Source organism: Ovis aries, chromosome 19 (genome assembly GCF_016772045.2).
Source record: "Ovis aries strain OAR_USU_Benz2616 breed Rambouillet chromosome 19, ARS-UI_Ramb_v3.0, whole genome shotgun sequence".
Taxonomy (NCBI): Eukaryota; Metazoa; Chordata; class Mammalia; order Artiodactyla; family Bovidae; genus Ovis; species Ovis aries.
In genome coordinates this window covers 20,065,819-20,082,551 of record NC_056072.1, presented here as the reverse complement: position 1 = coordinate 20,082,551, position 16,733 = coordinate 20,065,819, and the positions used below count along the sequence as shown (strand labels likewise).

General features: G+C 38.1%; 1 pseudogene; it reads right to left on the bottom strand.

Moving 5' to 3' along the window:
* Nucleotides 1-2,082: 2,082 nt before the first annotated feature.
* On the bottom strand, nucleotides 2,083-2,582 carry LOC101108607 (tRNA-splicing endonuclease subunit Sen15-like; annotated as a pseudogene).
* Between the last annotated feature and the right edge of the window lie 14,151 nt (nucleotides 2,583-16,733).

Sequence of the window (16,733 nt, the reverse complement as noted above, 5' to 3'; positions counted from 1 at the left end):
TTGAAATTAACAGAATCACCCCAGCTTTCTTACTTAACTGTTGAAATGGTTTAGTTTTTTCTGTCCTTTGACTTTCAGCCCTCTAGTTCTTTACATTTAAATTGCAAACTATTTTATGATTAAGTAATAATTCCATTGTATGCATATACCATATCTTTATCCATTCCCCTGTTGATAGATATTTAGGTTGCTTCCATGTCCTGACTGTTGTAAATAGTGCAGCAGTGAACATTGGAGTACATGGATCTTTTGGAATTATGGTTTTCTTCAGGCATACGCCCAGGAGTAGGATTGCTCAGTCCTATCATAGTTCTACTTTTGTTTTTTTAAGGAACCTCCATACCCTTCTCCATAGTGGTTGTATCAATTTACATTGCCACCAAAAGTTTTAGAGGGTTCCCTTTTCTCCACACCCTTTCCAGCATTTATTGTTTGTAGATTTTTGGTGATCATTCTGACAGGTGTGAGATGGTACCTAATTGTAGTTTTGATTTGCATTTCTCTAATAACGAGTGATGTTGAGCATCTTTTCATGTGCCTTTTCATGTGCCTCTAATGTGGACAGAGTTTCAATTTAGGAAGGTGGAGATGGATGATGGGTGATGGTGAGAGTTACATAACAGTATGAATGTACCCAGTACCACTGAACTGAACAGTTAAATATGCTTAAAATAGTATGTTTTATATTATGTAACTCTTACTACAATTAAAATAAATTAAAAAACAAAGTAAAAAAGTAAAATGTAACTATTTTAGTCAAGAACATAGATGTATGTTAATATTTTATCCAGTCTTCATCTCTTTTGAATATGTGTATATTTCATTTATATTTAATATAATGATTTTTTTTTACTTTAAAACATTTTTATTATAAAAGTAGTACAAATAAAGAAAAACTAAAATCTTAAAGAAAGACAAAGTCATCCATTTACTGTCCTGCTCTCCTATTATAAACACAGTTAGGAATTTATTTTTGTCCTCTTTTGGTGTATTATTTACAGCCATAATCATACATACTCATACACTTTTGTATCTTGCTTTTTTTTCTTTTTACTAAGTATTTTCTCATGTTTTACAGTACATTCATTACTAATTTTTAATGGTAACATAACACACCATTCATTAGCTATATATGTTTATTGACTATTTCCCCAGAGCGGGAGTTGGCAAACTATGGCCCTGCATTTGTAAATAAGGTTTTATTGGAATACAGCCATATCCATTCATTTACATACTGTCCACAATTATTTCTGTCCTACAAACAGCATAGTTGAGAAGTTGTGAGAAAATCTATATGGCCTGAAAAACCTAAAGTAGTTCCTTTCTGGCACTTTCCAGAGAATTTTGCTGACTCTTGCCTTCAACTTTTAAAAACACCTTTCTAGACAACAATTAATTAAGAAGTATTAATAAAAGTAGGAAAACTGGACCTACTTAAGAAATGTTTTTAAGGTTCACAGTGTCCCCTACTATTAATATCTCTCCTGTAATATTCTAGCTATGATACAGTAGGGTGGTAGTAGTAAGAATGGGGAACAAAAGGCCCAGTACTCTGGTAGGTAGTACTTCTTTGGTCCCTATTAATCTATATATGCAATTTTATACTCTGGATGAGTGTGTTTTTAATTCTTATTTAAAATTAACCAAAGAAGGAAGTAAAATTAATTGCACCGTGAAAACCAATCAAAACAACCCTGTCTGTTGAGGATAAAAAAGCAGACTATAGTAAATTCTCCATTTCTGCAGACTAGCTGTCCTGACCAAGAGGCACTGAGAAAGTTGAGTAAGGGAAAGAGATGTTAGTCTCAAAATGTTCTATCCTTCTGAATGTACAGCATAGGCATAAACTTGCATACAACTATAATTAAATTGTCTCCAGATAAGAAATTTCTAGAGCAACTATCTTACTTTTTTTTTTAACAAAATACATTCTATATGGAAAATTTTTATTCTTCAAAAAAGAAAACTTCTGGAATGGGACCAGCTAAGTCATCTCTTACTATCTCAAATCAAAGATGAACCAAGCTGATGGTTCACAATCCAGTTCTCTGTGAATAAAGTAAGCATCAAGAAGTATAGGCATCATCTTCTAAGGGAAATATTCTTAGGATCTGGCAGCATAAATCCATCAGTGAGTTTGTAGTAGACTGTTGTGGAGTCAGACTCCACTATGACCAAAGTAAAAGACACAGGCAAATTGGGATCACCTTGCAATTTTCAGGATGCCTTCAAGATCCCCCTTGTCCTGTTATGGCTGAGGGAAGAGCTGATGGGTGTAGGTACTACAGACTGTAAACCCTTCTCCTTCTGTCTCAGTGCCGAGAAGGCAGATGAGCTGGAGATCTAGTAAAATCCCACAGAGTTTACTTCATGCCAGCTTTTACTCTCTGTGAGGTCCAGGCAAACCAAGAATGCTATATGAACTTGGGTGGCATCTCTTATAATTAACTCCATCATTTCTAAATATGTAGGGTGCGTGCCCATCCAGGAGTCCTCGGGGGGCCGATGGGTGGGCGCTGCCGCCACTGCGATTGCCGCCTGGTCGCGCCTGCAGTCGGCTGGGACTCTCTCCGTTCCTCCATGCCCAGCCACGCGGCACGCCTGTGGTGCACTGCGCTGCTGTCTCCACGCCCCTATATTTAATATAATTATTGATAAGACTGACGTTTGCCTAACCTTAAAAAATTTTTCTTTTTGTTCCACCTGTTCTTAGTTTGTCTGTTTCTCTTTCTTTCCTTTTAAAATGATTATTTAATTTCTAAGTGACTTCACTTTCACTTTTCACTTTCATGCATTGGAGAAGGAAATGGCAACCCACTCCAGTGTTCTTGCCTGAAGAATCCCAGGGACGGGGGAGCCTCACGGGCTGCCGTCTGTGGAGTCGCACAGAGTTGGACACGACTGAAGCGACTTAGCAGCAGCAGCAGCAGATTAGCTTTTTACCTGTATTTGTATATTTTTAGTGGTTTCTCTTGTGATTCCAGTATGGATGTGTAACATATCACAGTCCATTTAGATTTAACAACATACTGGGGCTTATAAAACAATAGAAACATTTAATATTTAATTCCTTATTTCCCCTATCTTGTGCCCTATTGTGTCATATAAATATTTATGTTTAAACACATTATTGACCTCATAATATAATGGCATAATTTTTAAAATTTCAACTGTCATTCGGTCTCTAAAGAAACTGAGATGAAAAAGTATTGTGTTATTATGTAAAAAGTATTTATTACTGCCCATTTATCATTTCTGATTCTTTTCTCTATATTTTGTCTGTATATATGCTTCATTTTGAATCGTTTTCCTTCATCAGAAAGAATTTTCTTTGGGGTTCCTTACACTGCAGGTCTGCTGGTGGTAGATTCTGTCAAGTTTATTTTATCTAAAAATTGTTATTTTACTCTCATTTTTGACTTATTTTTCTTCTGCACATAAACTGTTGAGTTTATTTTAGATTTAAAATATCGTTTCTTTGTCTTCTAATTTCATTCTTTCTAATTGGAAGTCAACTTACACTCAAATTTTTGTTCTATATATAATGAATCTTCTTTCTCTGGAAACTTTCAAGAATTCTTTGTATTTGGTTTTCAGCAATTCAGTTATGATAGTCTAAGGTCATGATGTTATGCTTTTCTTTGTATTAATTCTTCTTGAAGTTTGCTGAGCTTCTTGAATTTTGAAGTCAATGATTTTCACTGAAATTGTAATTTTCTGCCATTATTTCTTCACTACTTTTTCTCTACCATTCTTATTGGTCTCTTGATGAACCCAACACACATATATTAGATCATTTAATAATTTCTTTAAGGTCATTGATTCATTGTTCATTTAAAAAATTATCTTTGTTACTCATCACTTAATCTTCATTTTTCTTGACATTCACTGTTCTGTCCTCTTAATATCCAATATGCTAATAAATTTATCTTTTAAAACATCTTAAATAGTATTCTTTTCTATTATAGATTTTCTATTTATTCTTTTTATAATTTTCATTTCTTTGCTGAAATTGATTCTATGCTCCTTTTAAAACCCTGAGTATAATTCTAATAGTTATTTTGAATCTCTTTTCTACTAATTTTAAAACTTGGATCATGTTAGGGTCCATTTTTATTGACATTTTTCCCTCAATGAGTCACATTTTCTGCTTCTTTATATGTCTGGTAATTTCTTTATTGTTTTATAAATGTTTATAACATTGAAAAGACTAGATCATATCATCTTTTTATGAAAGGTAGTATTCTTTTTTCTTTCAAGTGTTTAATTTACTTGATAATAACCTTGAATTCAATTTAGTTTTATTATTTGCCAGGAAGAAAATTCAAGAAGTGTTTACCAAAATGATATGATTTGACAAGGTTCAAATACTTTCTTTCCATACTAATTGGTAGCAGCTAACATCTCTGTTTTGGATATTCAACTATTAATAGTTATTTCCCACTGGAGCATTTAGAATATCTTTCACAGGAGAACAGTTCACGTGTCAGTCAAGAATTTAGGGGAGATTAAAGTTGGATTTGGGGCTCCCATCACCTGCATGTCCTTTCTTTCCAGGTTTTTTCCTATCAATGTTCAGCCACTTTAGCAGCATAAAGTTCATTCTCTGAAATCCAAAACAAATCGAAACCATATTTTTGCTTATAATAAAGCTGTTCTTCACTGGGCACACTGGGGGTTCTTACAGAGGGAAAAACCCTGTAGAAATGGATCTCTTCCAGGGCTTTTCACTTCTTTCAAGGGTTAAATACCCTGTAATTTGTGACCCCTTTTCTTCCCTCTTCAGTTACTCCAAAGTGTTATATTTTGTCTACAGTTTATAATTTTTATCTGTGGTATGGTTATTCTAACGTAAGATACACTGCCGTTAGCAGAACCAGAAATAGAGGCTAAGTTTTTATTCTTTCTGGAGAAGGGAAAGGCTACCAACTCCAGTATTCTGGCCTGGAGAATTCCGTGGACTGTATAGTCAATGGGGTCACAAAGAGTCAGACACGACTGAGTGACTTTCACTTTCACTTTTTATTCTTTTTTTGGCTGAGAGACAAAGAATTTGCATGCAATGCAGGAGACACAGGTTTGATCCCTGGGTCAGGGAGATCCTTTGGAGAAGGAAATAACAACCCACTCCAGTATTCTTGCCTGGGAGAGCCCATAAACAGAGGACTCTGATGGGTTACAGTCTATGGGGTCACAAAAGAGTTGGACATGACCTAGTGACTAAACAACAGCAACAGTGTAGTTGCTTTGTGATGTTGTGTTGGTTTCTGCTGCACAACAAAGTGCGTCATCTATATGTATCCACAGATCCTCTCTCCCTTGGACCTCTATCCCACCTCCTCCCACCCCATGGCCCAGGTCATCACAGAGCACCAAGCCGAGTTCCCTTTCTATACAGCAGTTTCCTACTAGCTATCTGTTTCACAAATGGCAATGCATATACCTCAATCCTAGTCTCCCAATTTATCCTACCACCCTCCTCCCTACATGTCCTCTACTTTCTCTACTTCTATGTCTCTTTTCTTGCCCTGAAAATAGGTTCATCTGTACCGTTTTTCTAGAATTTACATATATGCCTTAATATATGATGCTTCTTTCTCTTTCTGACTTCACACTGTATGACAGACTCTAGGTCCATCCATGTCTCAGCAAATGACCCAGTTTTGTTCCTTTTTACGGCTGAGTAATATTCCATTGTATATATGTACCACATCTTCTTTATCCATTCAACTGTTGATGGGCATCTAGGTTGCTTTCATATCCTGGCTGTTGTAAATAGTGCTGCAGTGCACATTGGGGTGCATGTGTCTTTTTTGAATTATGATTTTCTCACGGTCTATGTTTTATTTATCTTTGAATTTCCAGCACTAGAAATGTCCTGCATGATAAATAAATCATCAATATATGTATATTGATCAGATGAATATGTATGTGCATAGAATGATCTCCCGTGGGAGAAAGGATGGCATGAAATCCATTAAGTTCCCCTCAATACCAGGCCCCCTTGCAACTCCTTATCAGCCTAGTGATACCAGTATAGACTACTTCATACTCTTTATGTCTCTGGAACTCCTAATAGTTCCATTTTAGACAATTTCCCCCACTCAGACTTTTCAGCTAGTTTTGTCAGCTTGCAGACCATCCCTCTCTTTCATTTTGCTCTCTTTGAATTGAAGAGACATTTCAATTTTCAAATGAACCAGAGAGACAGACACAGCAATAGTTCTTACTTGAATCGTGCTCTCAAGGGAGAATGGAGTAGATTTAGAAATCCTTTGCTCCCTTTTGATTGCTTTATTTAATGTCAGTGGCAAATGTTTAAAGAATAATTTGTCAGTCTCTTTGGCCCAGGTTTTATTCAATGGAAAGTCTTTGTATCATTTCACTTTCCTTAAACGAAACAACAGTTTGAGGTGAATTAGACTTTTGAGTGTTATTGAAATTTCCCTTGTTTAGAAATAAAATTTCTAGTTCCCTCTTTGTTCCCTCCAGTGCCACCCCTTAACTCCTTTGCTACCTGTCAGCCTGTGTTATATATTTACCCTGAACTTGTGAACAATCCAAATTTATGTCATTGACTTTGATGTTTGTTTACCTATGCTTCTTACCAGTTTTGTTTTTAACAGATTTAAAGTCCACAGAGACCTGAGAACTTGTTAAGCAACTTGCTGTGTGGATTACCTTGTAATTGCCTTATACAATGAACTTATTGAAATTTTTGGTGATGGCTCTGGGATGTAAAACGACAGAGTTCACTTAAAATTAACTTTTTCCTATTAGCTCGCTCTGCTTTGAACCACCTGTATCCTGCCAGTAAGCTAAAGTTTCTAAACCAAATCTTTCATTAGTCATTGTTGCATTATTTATTAAATTATTATTTTAACAATTATTTACGGGGGCTTTTTCTCTGTTTTGCATTATTCTAGGTTTAGGGAGCTTGGTGATGAAAGGTACTGAATTAAGTGTGATTCAATGAAAAAAGATATGATCCCTGATACTGAGATTATCATTTGTAGAGCAAGGCAAGAATTTTAGAATAATAAAGAATAAAGTAATAAACAGGGATTTTAAGAAATGGATAAGCAGGGGCCTTGACTGTGGCCCTATGTCCCTTAGAAGACTCCCAGAAGATAAAATGATTGAGGTGCAATTAAATAAAGCTGAGTATTTTAGTTGAGGCCAAACCAGGTTAACTTCTGGTCAGTGAAGCTGGAGAGCTTATAGTTCCATGGTAGTTCTCCCTGGCATTTTTGTTTATTGTCAGAAGTAGAAGTAAATGTTCTGAAATGGGGAGGGGGACTAAGGATGATGTTTGAAAGGTTTTATTCTTGATGGGTTGAGAACAGAGAGAAAAGGATGATGAATAGTATGACATAACATTTATCTTCCCTTTTTTCTCTTAGACTGTTGGATTGCTTTTGATTAATTTCTTTGTAAAAGGGATTCAGGGTCTATTGAGGAAGGAGAGCTTGTAAGATAAAAGACTGAGAGATCCTGGGTGCAAATTGTATTGCTTTGAAGTAGTAGTAAACAGCTATTATTTCTGTTTCTATAACATCCATCTGCTAATTTTCTGTAAAATGTTCCCAATTTTCTTTTTATTATTAGGAAGCAACTCTCTTCTACTGTTAGGCCAAATGCTTCATGGGAGACTAATTTATTCTTAGATCTATGGGTAGACTATGATAAAGGCCTATTCCAACAGTATTCTGTCTTTACTACCCTTGGTACAGGGTTGAACGTGGCACAAAACAGGCAAAACAAAGGCCACATCAGTATATTTTTGGAGTGATTGCAGTTAAGAAAGGGCTTATGCAGCCAGTGATGGCAGCTGTTCAATATAGAATGAACAGTAAAACCTATTGGCACGTATCACCCCTTCACCAACCCCATTATTCCCACTACAGGGCTCTGGCCCTTGAGAGCTTAGCATGATCACTACTGAAGGATTACAAATAATGGTTCAGTGCAGCAGTGGAAGAGATGATTTTTCCAGAAGCAGTTGTCCTGTGGACAAGAAGTCAGGATCATAGCAATTGAATGTAAATATTTCTCATGTGAACCCCTCAGAAATAACTTAAAAGATGTTGAAAGGGAGCCAATATCTATTGCTCAGGTAGGTGAGACTAAGGACTCTGGTCATTTGGGAATTGATCTTGAATGTTACACTGATGTTACATTTGTACTCAGTGACAGGTCAGCTGGAATAATTGAACTACATAAATAATAGGATGAGGTCGGCAGGCTACAAAGATGGAAAAGACGTTCCAAAGAGTGAGAATAGCACTGACCGAGAAAAACAGGCAAGAACATGCTGCGGGTGGGTGGCAGCAAACGACTTGGTGAGAATGAGCATGTCATGCTTTAGGGGAAGAGGGTGCAGCGTCAAAGAGACAGGGAACCAGCTCACTTTCCTCTTCGACAAACATTAATGCCTACATTTTATTCTTTAGCCTGGCATCCAGGATTCCTCACCAGTCTAAACTTCTCTTTCAAACCCCTCTTCAGCCAAGTTCTTCTATCTCCTTCAGTGAGTTACTGTTTTACTTCCTCCCAGTTCTTACCCAGTCATTTCTCTTGCCTTGAACTGTCATCCTCTAGCAATTTTAATCTGTTCAATTAACCTGATAAGTTAGCTTTGATCAATTGATCAACTGCTTTACATGGCTATTTATCTTTTTTGAAACGCATCCATCTTATCTCATCAAATTAGTATTTAAGCTCATTGAGGGACCAAGGAGAATATTATGTTGCTCATTTTTCATTGAACTGTGGTGTTGGAGAAGACTCTTGAGAGTCCCTTGGACTGAAAGGAGATCCAACCAGTCCGTTCTGAAGGAGATAACCCTGGGATTTCTTTGGAAGGAATGATGCTAAAGCTGAATCTCCAGTACTTTGGCCACCTCATGCGAAGAGTTGACTCACTGGAAAAGATGCTGATGCTGGGAGGGATTGGGGGCAGGAGGAGAAGGGGACGACAGAGGATTAGATGGCTGGATGGCATCACGGACTCGATGGACGTGAGTCTGAGTGAACTCCGGGAGATGGTGACGGACAGGGAGGTCTGGCATGCTGCGATTCATGGGGTCACAAAGAGTTGGACGTGACTGAGCGACTGAACTGAACTGAACTGAAAGAACCTGGTGCTTCTCATTGATTCAGCAGTAAAGAATCTACCTGCCAATGCAGGAGACACGGGTTTGATCCCTCGGTTGGGAAGATCCCCTGAAGGAAAAAATGGCAACCCAATATTCTTGCCTGGGAAATCCCATAGACTGAGGAGCCTGGCAGGCTATGGTCCGTGGGGTCGCAAAAGAGTTGGACACAACTTAGCATCTATACAATCATGATAATAAAAATCCTAGTGTAATCCCCAGAATGTAGTGTCCAGTGAGCAAAAATGTGACAGTCTGTGGGTAAGAGCAGAGAATATCAGCCTGTGACTTTCTTTCCTTCACCTTTGTATGTTCCAGGGGAAGTCCAGAATCAGCCCATATGCCTTGACAGCATATCTTCTTCAAAGAGATTTGGAAGGTATCAGACTGATCACCCTCAAGACAGAGAGACCCTGGTTCTCCCTATCCCAGTATGTCCTGGCAGAGCCTCAAAGGCTCCCTGTCCCTCCTGTTCAGTGGCATCAGCTGTAGGGGGAGGTCCCATGGTGGGAAGCCTGCTGCATGCCTGCTAGAACTGAACCAGAGAGTTTCCCAGGAGCAATTGCTTTGCTCTGTTTTCTCTCTGGCACACAAAGGCACTGCTTGCCTGCCAGCAACCTTGTAGTTAACTCATCTGTATAACCTGTTAACAATCCCCAGAGCCATTTTTCCACCACACAAGTGAACAGTCAGGGAAAGGGCAGGGAGATGAAGCGTTGCTGCCTGGATGCCCATGAGCTGACAAGGCAGAGGGCAAGGGTCTTGTTTTTGTGGCCTTTGGGGATGAAAGACTCATTTCAGAAGTTGTGTTTTTCTTTTGTGAAAGAGCTTAACTACCCCCCAACACTTAAATTTTGAATAACAGAAAGAACACTTAACAACTTAATCACATAAAGTATCAAAAAGGGAACTGGCTAAATAACATTCTAATGGATAAGAATCTTGTAGAAGATTGTTTCCCAAATTACATGCCTTGGATAACTATTAATAGTTCTGTCAGAGGCTAATGGCTGTTATGGAGAAGGCAATCGCAACCCACTCCAGTATTCTGGCCTGGAAAACCCCATGGATGGAGAAGACTGAGCGACTTCACTTTCACTTTTCACTTTCATGCATTGGAGAAGGAAATGGCAACCCACTCCAGTGTTCCTGCCTGGAGAACCCTAGGGACGGCAGAGCCTGGTGGGCTGCCGTCTATGGGGTGGCACAGAGTCGGATGCTACTGAAATGACTTAGCAGCAATGGCTGTTATGGGATGAAGCAATTCTGTGATTACACAGACTAGGGATTTTCTGGGTTATCATACCATAAGATTTTTCAGAGCCTATAATTTGCCTCTGTGGCTGATGGATCTCTAAGAGGTGGTTATGAAAGTGTGAAAGTGTTAGTTGCCCAGTCATGTCTGACTCTTTGCGACCCCATGGACTGCAGCCCACCAGTTCCTCTGCCCATGGAATTCTTCAGTCAAGAATACTGGAGTGGGTTGTCATTCACTTCTCCAGAGGAGCTTCCCAACCCAAGGGTTGCATTGCAAGAAGATTGTTTTACCAGGGCACCCCAAGAGTGGTTATATATTATTTGCCAAATTTAATTGACCATACACCTTTTCATAAAAAAACACCAATTCACACATTTCTGGAATTTACCTTGATGGAAAAAGCCATTCTAGATAGTCTTCTGTGCAGGGGAGAAGGGGAATTTTCATTCTCTTCCTAATGAAGCACTCTTAAGTGTTCTTTGGTAATCTTCTGAGACTATGAACTAACAGTCCCTTTCCGTTACTATGTATATATCAATATCATGCACAGATTCATTCATTTATTCATTCATTCATTCAGTAAAAATTTGGAAGGTAGACACTCACTTTATGGGACTTCACTTTTCTTCTAGGCTCATTCTAAATCCTCCATACAGTTTATACCAAAACATTTTTCCTCTGGTTCTGTTGCCCCCCATATCAGAGAGATCTGTAGTAGAACTATATGACCCAATTAAATGACCAAATTTTATTTGTATTTTTGTGATCTGTTGGTTGAAAAACTGTATTATAATAGTACATTGTGAATTTATTAAACTATTAAAAATATGTTTATTCTTAACGTCATACTAAAATTTTATCTTAACTCTATCATCCCCAAATCACTCTCATCTTCCAACACATGGAATGAAAAGCTTTGCTGTAGAATATGGTTTTCTGAATCAGATAAAATTGGGTTTTACTCTGATCTCAACCACTAATACATGGTGTGAATCTGAATAAATTAAGCAATTTATTTAAACTTCATTTATTAGGATGATTTCAGGATCAGATGAGGTAATAGAGGCACACTGCCTAAAAAATGATAGATCTTTTAACCTTCTCTTTCAAGGAGAGCAGGCAAAAAGGCAAAACTGTAGTGAGGAAACGTATGTTGAGACAAAAAATTTGATTATGATGCCAATTGTCTTTACTTTTTATAGTTCCATAGCAAATGCAGAAAGAGATACCTCATAATTATTGATGTTCTAAGTAAATAAATAGGCCATAGGAAGTCAAATATATTGAGTACTGTATGCTGGGTATTATTTTAAGTGCTTTGTGCTCTGTGTGGCTTAAGGTATTTGATGTTGACAAAAATCACTTTTTACCTCCAATATTAAAGATGAGAAATCTAAGACAAATGGTTTTTCCACATCTTGAAATTCGTAGTGCTTGCTTCCAAACTCAGATAATATTTTTAGTAGCTATGTTCTTGTTTTCTCAGATGCTTATCATGTAGAGGACTCATTTGGCATTTCTCTGGCTTGTTTTAGAGTACCTTTGGGCATTTGAACATTGACAGGCCTTTCAAATTGCCTAGGAATAGTAGTCCTATCACTAGACAACAATTACATGATTTAATTTTGATGTTCCATTGCTATACCAAAATGTAGAAACTATGATGCATTGTGCCAAGAAATGGTTCATTTTTCATCTGCATTAAAGCTGAATAATATTTCCTAAAATCTTGAACTGCATTAATATAGTGATGTGTTTCAGTGTTTTTAAATAGCTACCACTACCAGGAACAGGAAGGTCCCCATGAAGACTGGTACTGAGGAATTGTGAAGTTGAGAGATACTCCAAAGTTCTTCTTGCCATACTGAACTTTAGTAGAAAATTTTACTCAAAAATCATTTACTCACATATAAGACTATGCTTCTAAGACTGTGCTGGAAACATAAAAATAAAGAAATATGCCTATCTTTAGAAAGCTAAAGATCTAGAAAGAGGATCAGGTAGGTAAACAGATTATAACCTTGCTTTCCTACTGGAAGCATGTGTGAGGAGCCTCTCAACATCCAGGAATCAAACCTGGGTCTCCTGCATTACAGGTGGATTCTTTACCATCTAAGCTAACAGGGAAGCCCCTAAAGGAAGACAGATATATCAAAATGTTTCAAAAGATGATAGAGTGGACTTCACAAAGTGTTATTTGATAACTGGTCATGATATATAATGGATCTCATTATAAGTTCATTCTTGAGCACAGTCATACTTTTGATTTTATCATTGGTTCAGATCTCTATTCTCATGAACATAATAATGCAGTAATCATGTCTGCTTTGGTTTGTATAGCATGGGTTTGAATGAACTTCCACCATTAATATCTCTCTAGCCTTGGACAAGTTTCTTAGCCCCCTCTGAGCCTTTGTTACATCATCTCTAAAAATGGGATAATAAATATATAAACTTGGTAGACAACGTCAGTAAATATTACTTGCAGCTTTTACTATTATTGTTGCTGTTGAGAGTATAATGATGAGGTGTGAGTTTAACAACAAATTGCACATTCAAGTTCAAAGCTTATTTTAATAGACAGTAGCAGAGGAAGGAAAAACATTCTGATATTTAAATTAAAGCTTGCATTTGATAATAATTGGGGCACTTCTCCCACTGACACTGATCATATGAAAGTGAAAAGTGAAAGTGTTATTTACTTCAGTCATGTCTGACTCTTTGCTGCCCCATGGACTGTAACCTGTCAGGCTCCTCTGTCTATGGAATTCTCCAGGCAAGAGTACTGGAGTGGGTTCCCAAGGCGTCCTCCAGGGGATCTTACTGACCCAGGGATCAAACCTGGGTCTCCTACATTGCAAGCAGATTCTTTGCCATCTGAGCCACCACGGAAGCCCTAGTGTGGTAAATACTTCAACTGTCTGCATTATGTGCTGTTCACTAGTCGGAATCACCATAGATTCACTGGGGAAGAGGCTCCTTTTTCTGGTGTCCTGCGTGAGCTGGCAATAGTGAAATCTTGTTGCTTGGTTTAGGTGGTTCTCCTTGCCCTTTCTGTGGTCCACTCTATCCTCAAGGGCAATAGGAGTCAGTGATTTTGGCAACATCATTGCTTGTCCTGACAGCTTTGTATTCATTTGAAGCATGCAGATTTGGGGTACTACCTAGATAATTTGTTGGTGCTAGTTTTACCAAACATCCTCACCAAAAGAGAAAAGGGAGTGATTCAAATCATTTAGAAATTTAGGGCTAACTATAATGATCCAAATGTGGTTATTAGCATTTTTTAAAATAAAATTGGCAGCTTGAATAATGAACTCAATCAAAGTGACCAGATGTTTTGCACTTGGTTAAATGTAGTCTCATTAGCCAATCAGTACAAACAACTGATTAAACCTTTTGCTAAAGAATTTCAATTAAACAAACAAATAAACAACAAAAAAACTGTATAGGCAAGTTTCTTTTGTTTTCTTCTACTTGAAATTGTGAATTTGTGATGGGAAACCACAGATGGACTTTCACTCCTAATTCTTGTGAGGATCTGGATGACCTAAAACCCAAGACTAACTTTAAGTTTGATTACAAATGAAACTTTCAAATGGAAAAAGGCTACAGTAATCTGAAAGCTTTTTTATTTTTTAATTAGTTTTATTGCAGTATAGTTGATTTATACTGTTGCATTAATTTATGTGGCACAGCAAAGTGATTCAGTTATATATATATATACATACACGCGACTTCACTTTCACTTTGGGGTTTCCCTGGTAGCTCAGAGGTTAAAGCGTCTGCCTGCAATGTAGGAGACCTGGGTTCGATAACTGGGTTGGGAAGATCCCCTGGAGAAGGAAATGGCAACCCACTTCAGTATTCTTGCCTGGAGAATCCCATAGACAGAGGAGCCTGGTGGGCCACAGTCCATGGGGTTGCAAAGAGTTGGACATGACTGAGCGACTTCACTTTCACACATATATATGCATAGTTATATATTCTTTTTAATATATAATTTTCAACTTTATATTTTGTATGGAGTATAGCTGACTAAAAATGCTGTGGTACAACAAAGGGACTCAGCCGTACACATACATGTATCCATTACCCCTTAAACTCCTCTCCCATCCCAGGCTGACACATAACACTTAGCAGAGTTCCCGTGCTATAGGTAGGTCCTTGTTTGTTGAGAATGATTTTGTGTGCATTTTATTGCCTTGTGCACCACAGATATGAAAATAGAGGTATTATATTTTAAATTTGTACAAAATGTTTTACTTTTTAACATTTCAGTTCAGTTCAGTCACTCAGTTGTGTCCGACTCTTTGTGACCCCATGAACCGCAGCACGCCAGGCCTCCCTATCCATCACCAACTCCCGGAGCCTGTCCAAACCCATGTCCATTGAGTCGGTGATGCCATCCAACCATCTCATCCTCTGTCATCCACTTCTCCTTGTGCCTTCAATCTTTCTCAGAATCAAGCTCTTTTCAAATGAGTCAGCTGTCACATCAAGTGGCCAAAGTATTGGAGTCTCAGCTTCAACATCAGTCCTTCCAATGAACACCCAGGACTGATCTGCTTTAGGATAGACTGATTGAATCTCCTTGGAGTCCAAGGGAATCACAAGAGTCTTATCCAACACCACAGTTCAAAAGCATCTATTCTTCAGTGCTCACCTTTCTTTATAGTCCAACTCTCACGTCCATACATGACTACTGGAAAAACCATAGCCTTGACTAGATGGACCTTTGTTGGCGAACTAATGTCTCTGCTTTTTAATATGTTGTCTAGGTTGGTCACAACTTTCCTTCCAAGGAGTAAGCGTCTTTTAATTTCATGGCTGCAGTCACCATCTGCAGTGATTTTAGAGCCCCCCAAAATAACTCAGCCACTGTTTCCACTGTTTCCCCATCTATTTCCCATGAAGTGATGGGACTGGATGCCATGATCTTCGTTTTCTGAATGTTGAGCTTTAAGCCAACTTTTTCACTCTCCTCTTTCACTTTTATCAAGAGGCTCTTTAGTTCTTCTTCACTTTCTGCCATAAGGGTGGTGTCATCTGCATATCTGAGGTTATTGATATTTCTCCCGATGATCTTGATTCCAACTTATGCTTCATCCAGCCCAGCATTTCTCATGATGTACTCTGCATATAAGTTAAATAAGCAGGGTGACAAGATACAGCCTTTACATACTCCTTTTCCTATTTGGAACCAGTCTGTTTTCCCATGTCCAGTTCTAACTATTGCTTCCTGACCTGCACACAGGTTTCTCAAGAGGCAGGTCAGGTGGTCTGTTATTCTCATCTCCTTCAGAATTTTCCAGTTTATTGTGATCTACACAGTCAAAGGGTTTGGCATAGTCAATAAAGCAGAAATAGATGTTTTTCTGAAACTCTCTTGCTTTTTTGATGACGCAGCAGATGTTGACAATTTGATCTCTGGTTCCTCTGCCTTTTTTAGTACCAGCTTGAACATCTGGAAGTTCATGGTTCATGTATTGCTGAAGCCTGACTTGGAGAATTTTGAGCATTACTTTACTAGCATGTGAGATGAATACAATTGTGTGGTAGTTTGACCATGCTTTGGCATTGCCTTTCTTTAGGATTGGAATGAAAACTGACCTTTTCCCAACCTGTGACCCCTACTGAGTTTTCCAAATGTGCTGGCATATTGAGTGCGGCACTTTCACAGCATCGTCTTTTAGGATTTGAAGTAGCTCAACTGGATTTCCATCACCTCCACTAGCTTTGTCCATAGTGATGCTTCCTAAAGCCCACTTCACTTTGCATTCCAGGATGTCTGGCTCTAGGTGATTGTGAGTGATCACACCATCATGATTATCTGGGTTGTGAAGATCTTTTTGTACAGTTCTTCTGTGTATTCTTGCCACCTCTTCTTAATATCTTCTGCTTCTGTTATGTCCACCACATTTCTGTCCTTTATTGAACCCATCTTTGTATGAAAAGTTCCCTTGGTAACTCTAATTTTCTTGAAGAGATCTCTAGTCTTTCCCATTTTATTGTTTTCCTCTATTTCTTTGCACTGATCACTGAGGAAGGCTTTCTTATGTCTCCTTGCTATTCTTTGGAACTCTGTGTTCAAATGGGTATATCTTTCCTTTTCTCCTTTGCTTTTTGCTTCTCTTCTTTTCAGAGTTACTTGTAAGGCCTCCTCAGACAGCCATTTAGCTTTTTTGCAATTCTTTTTCTAGGGGATGGTCTTGATTCCTGTCTCCTCTACCATGTCATGAACATCCATCCATAGCTCATCAGGCATTCTGTCTATCAGATTTAATCCCTTAAATCTATTTCTCACTTCCACTGTATAG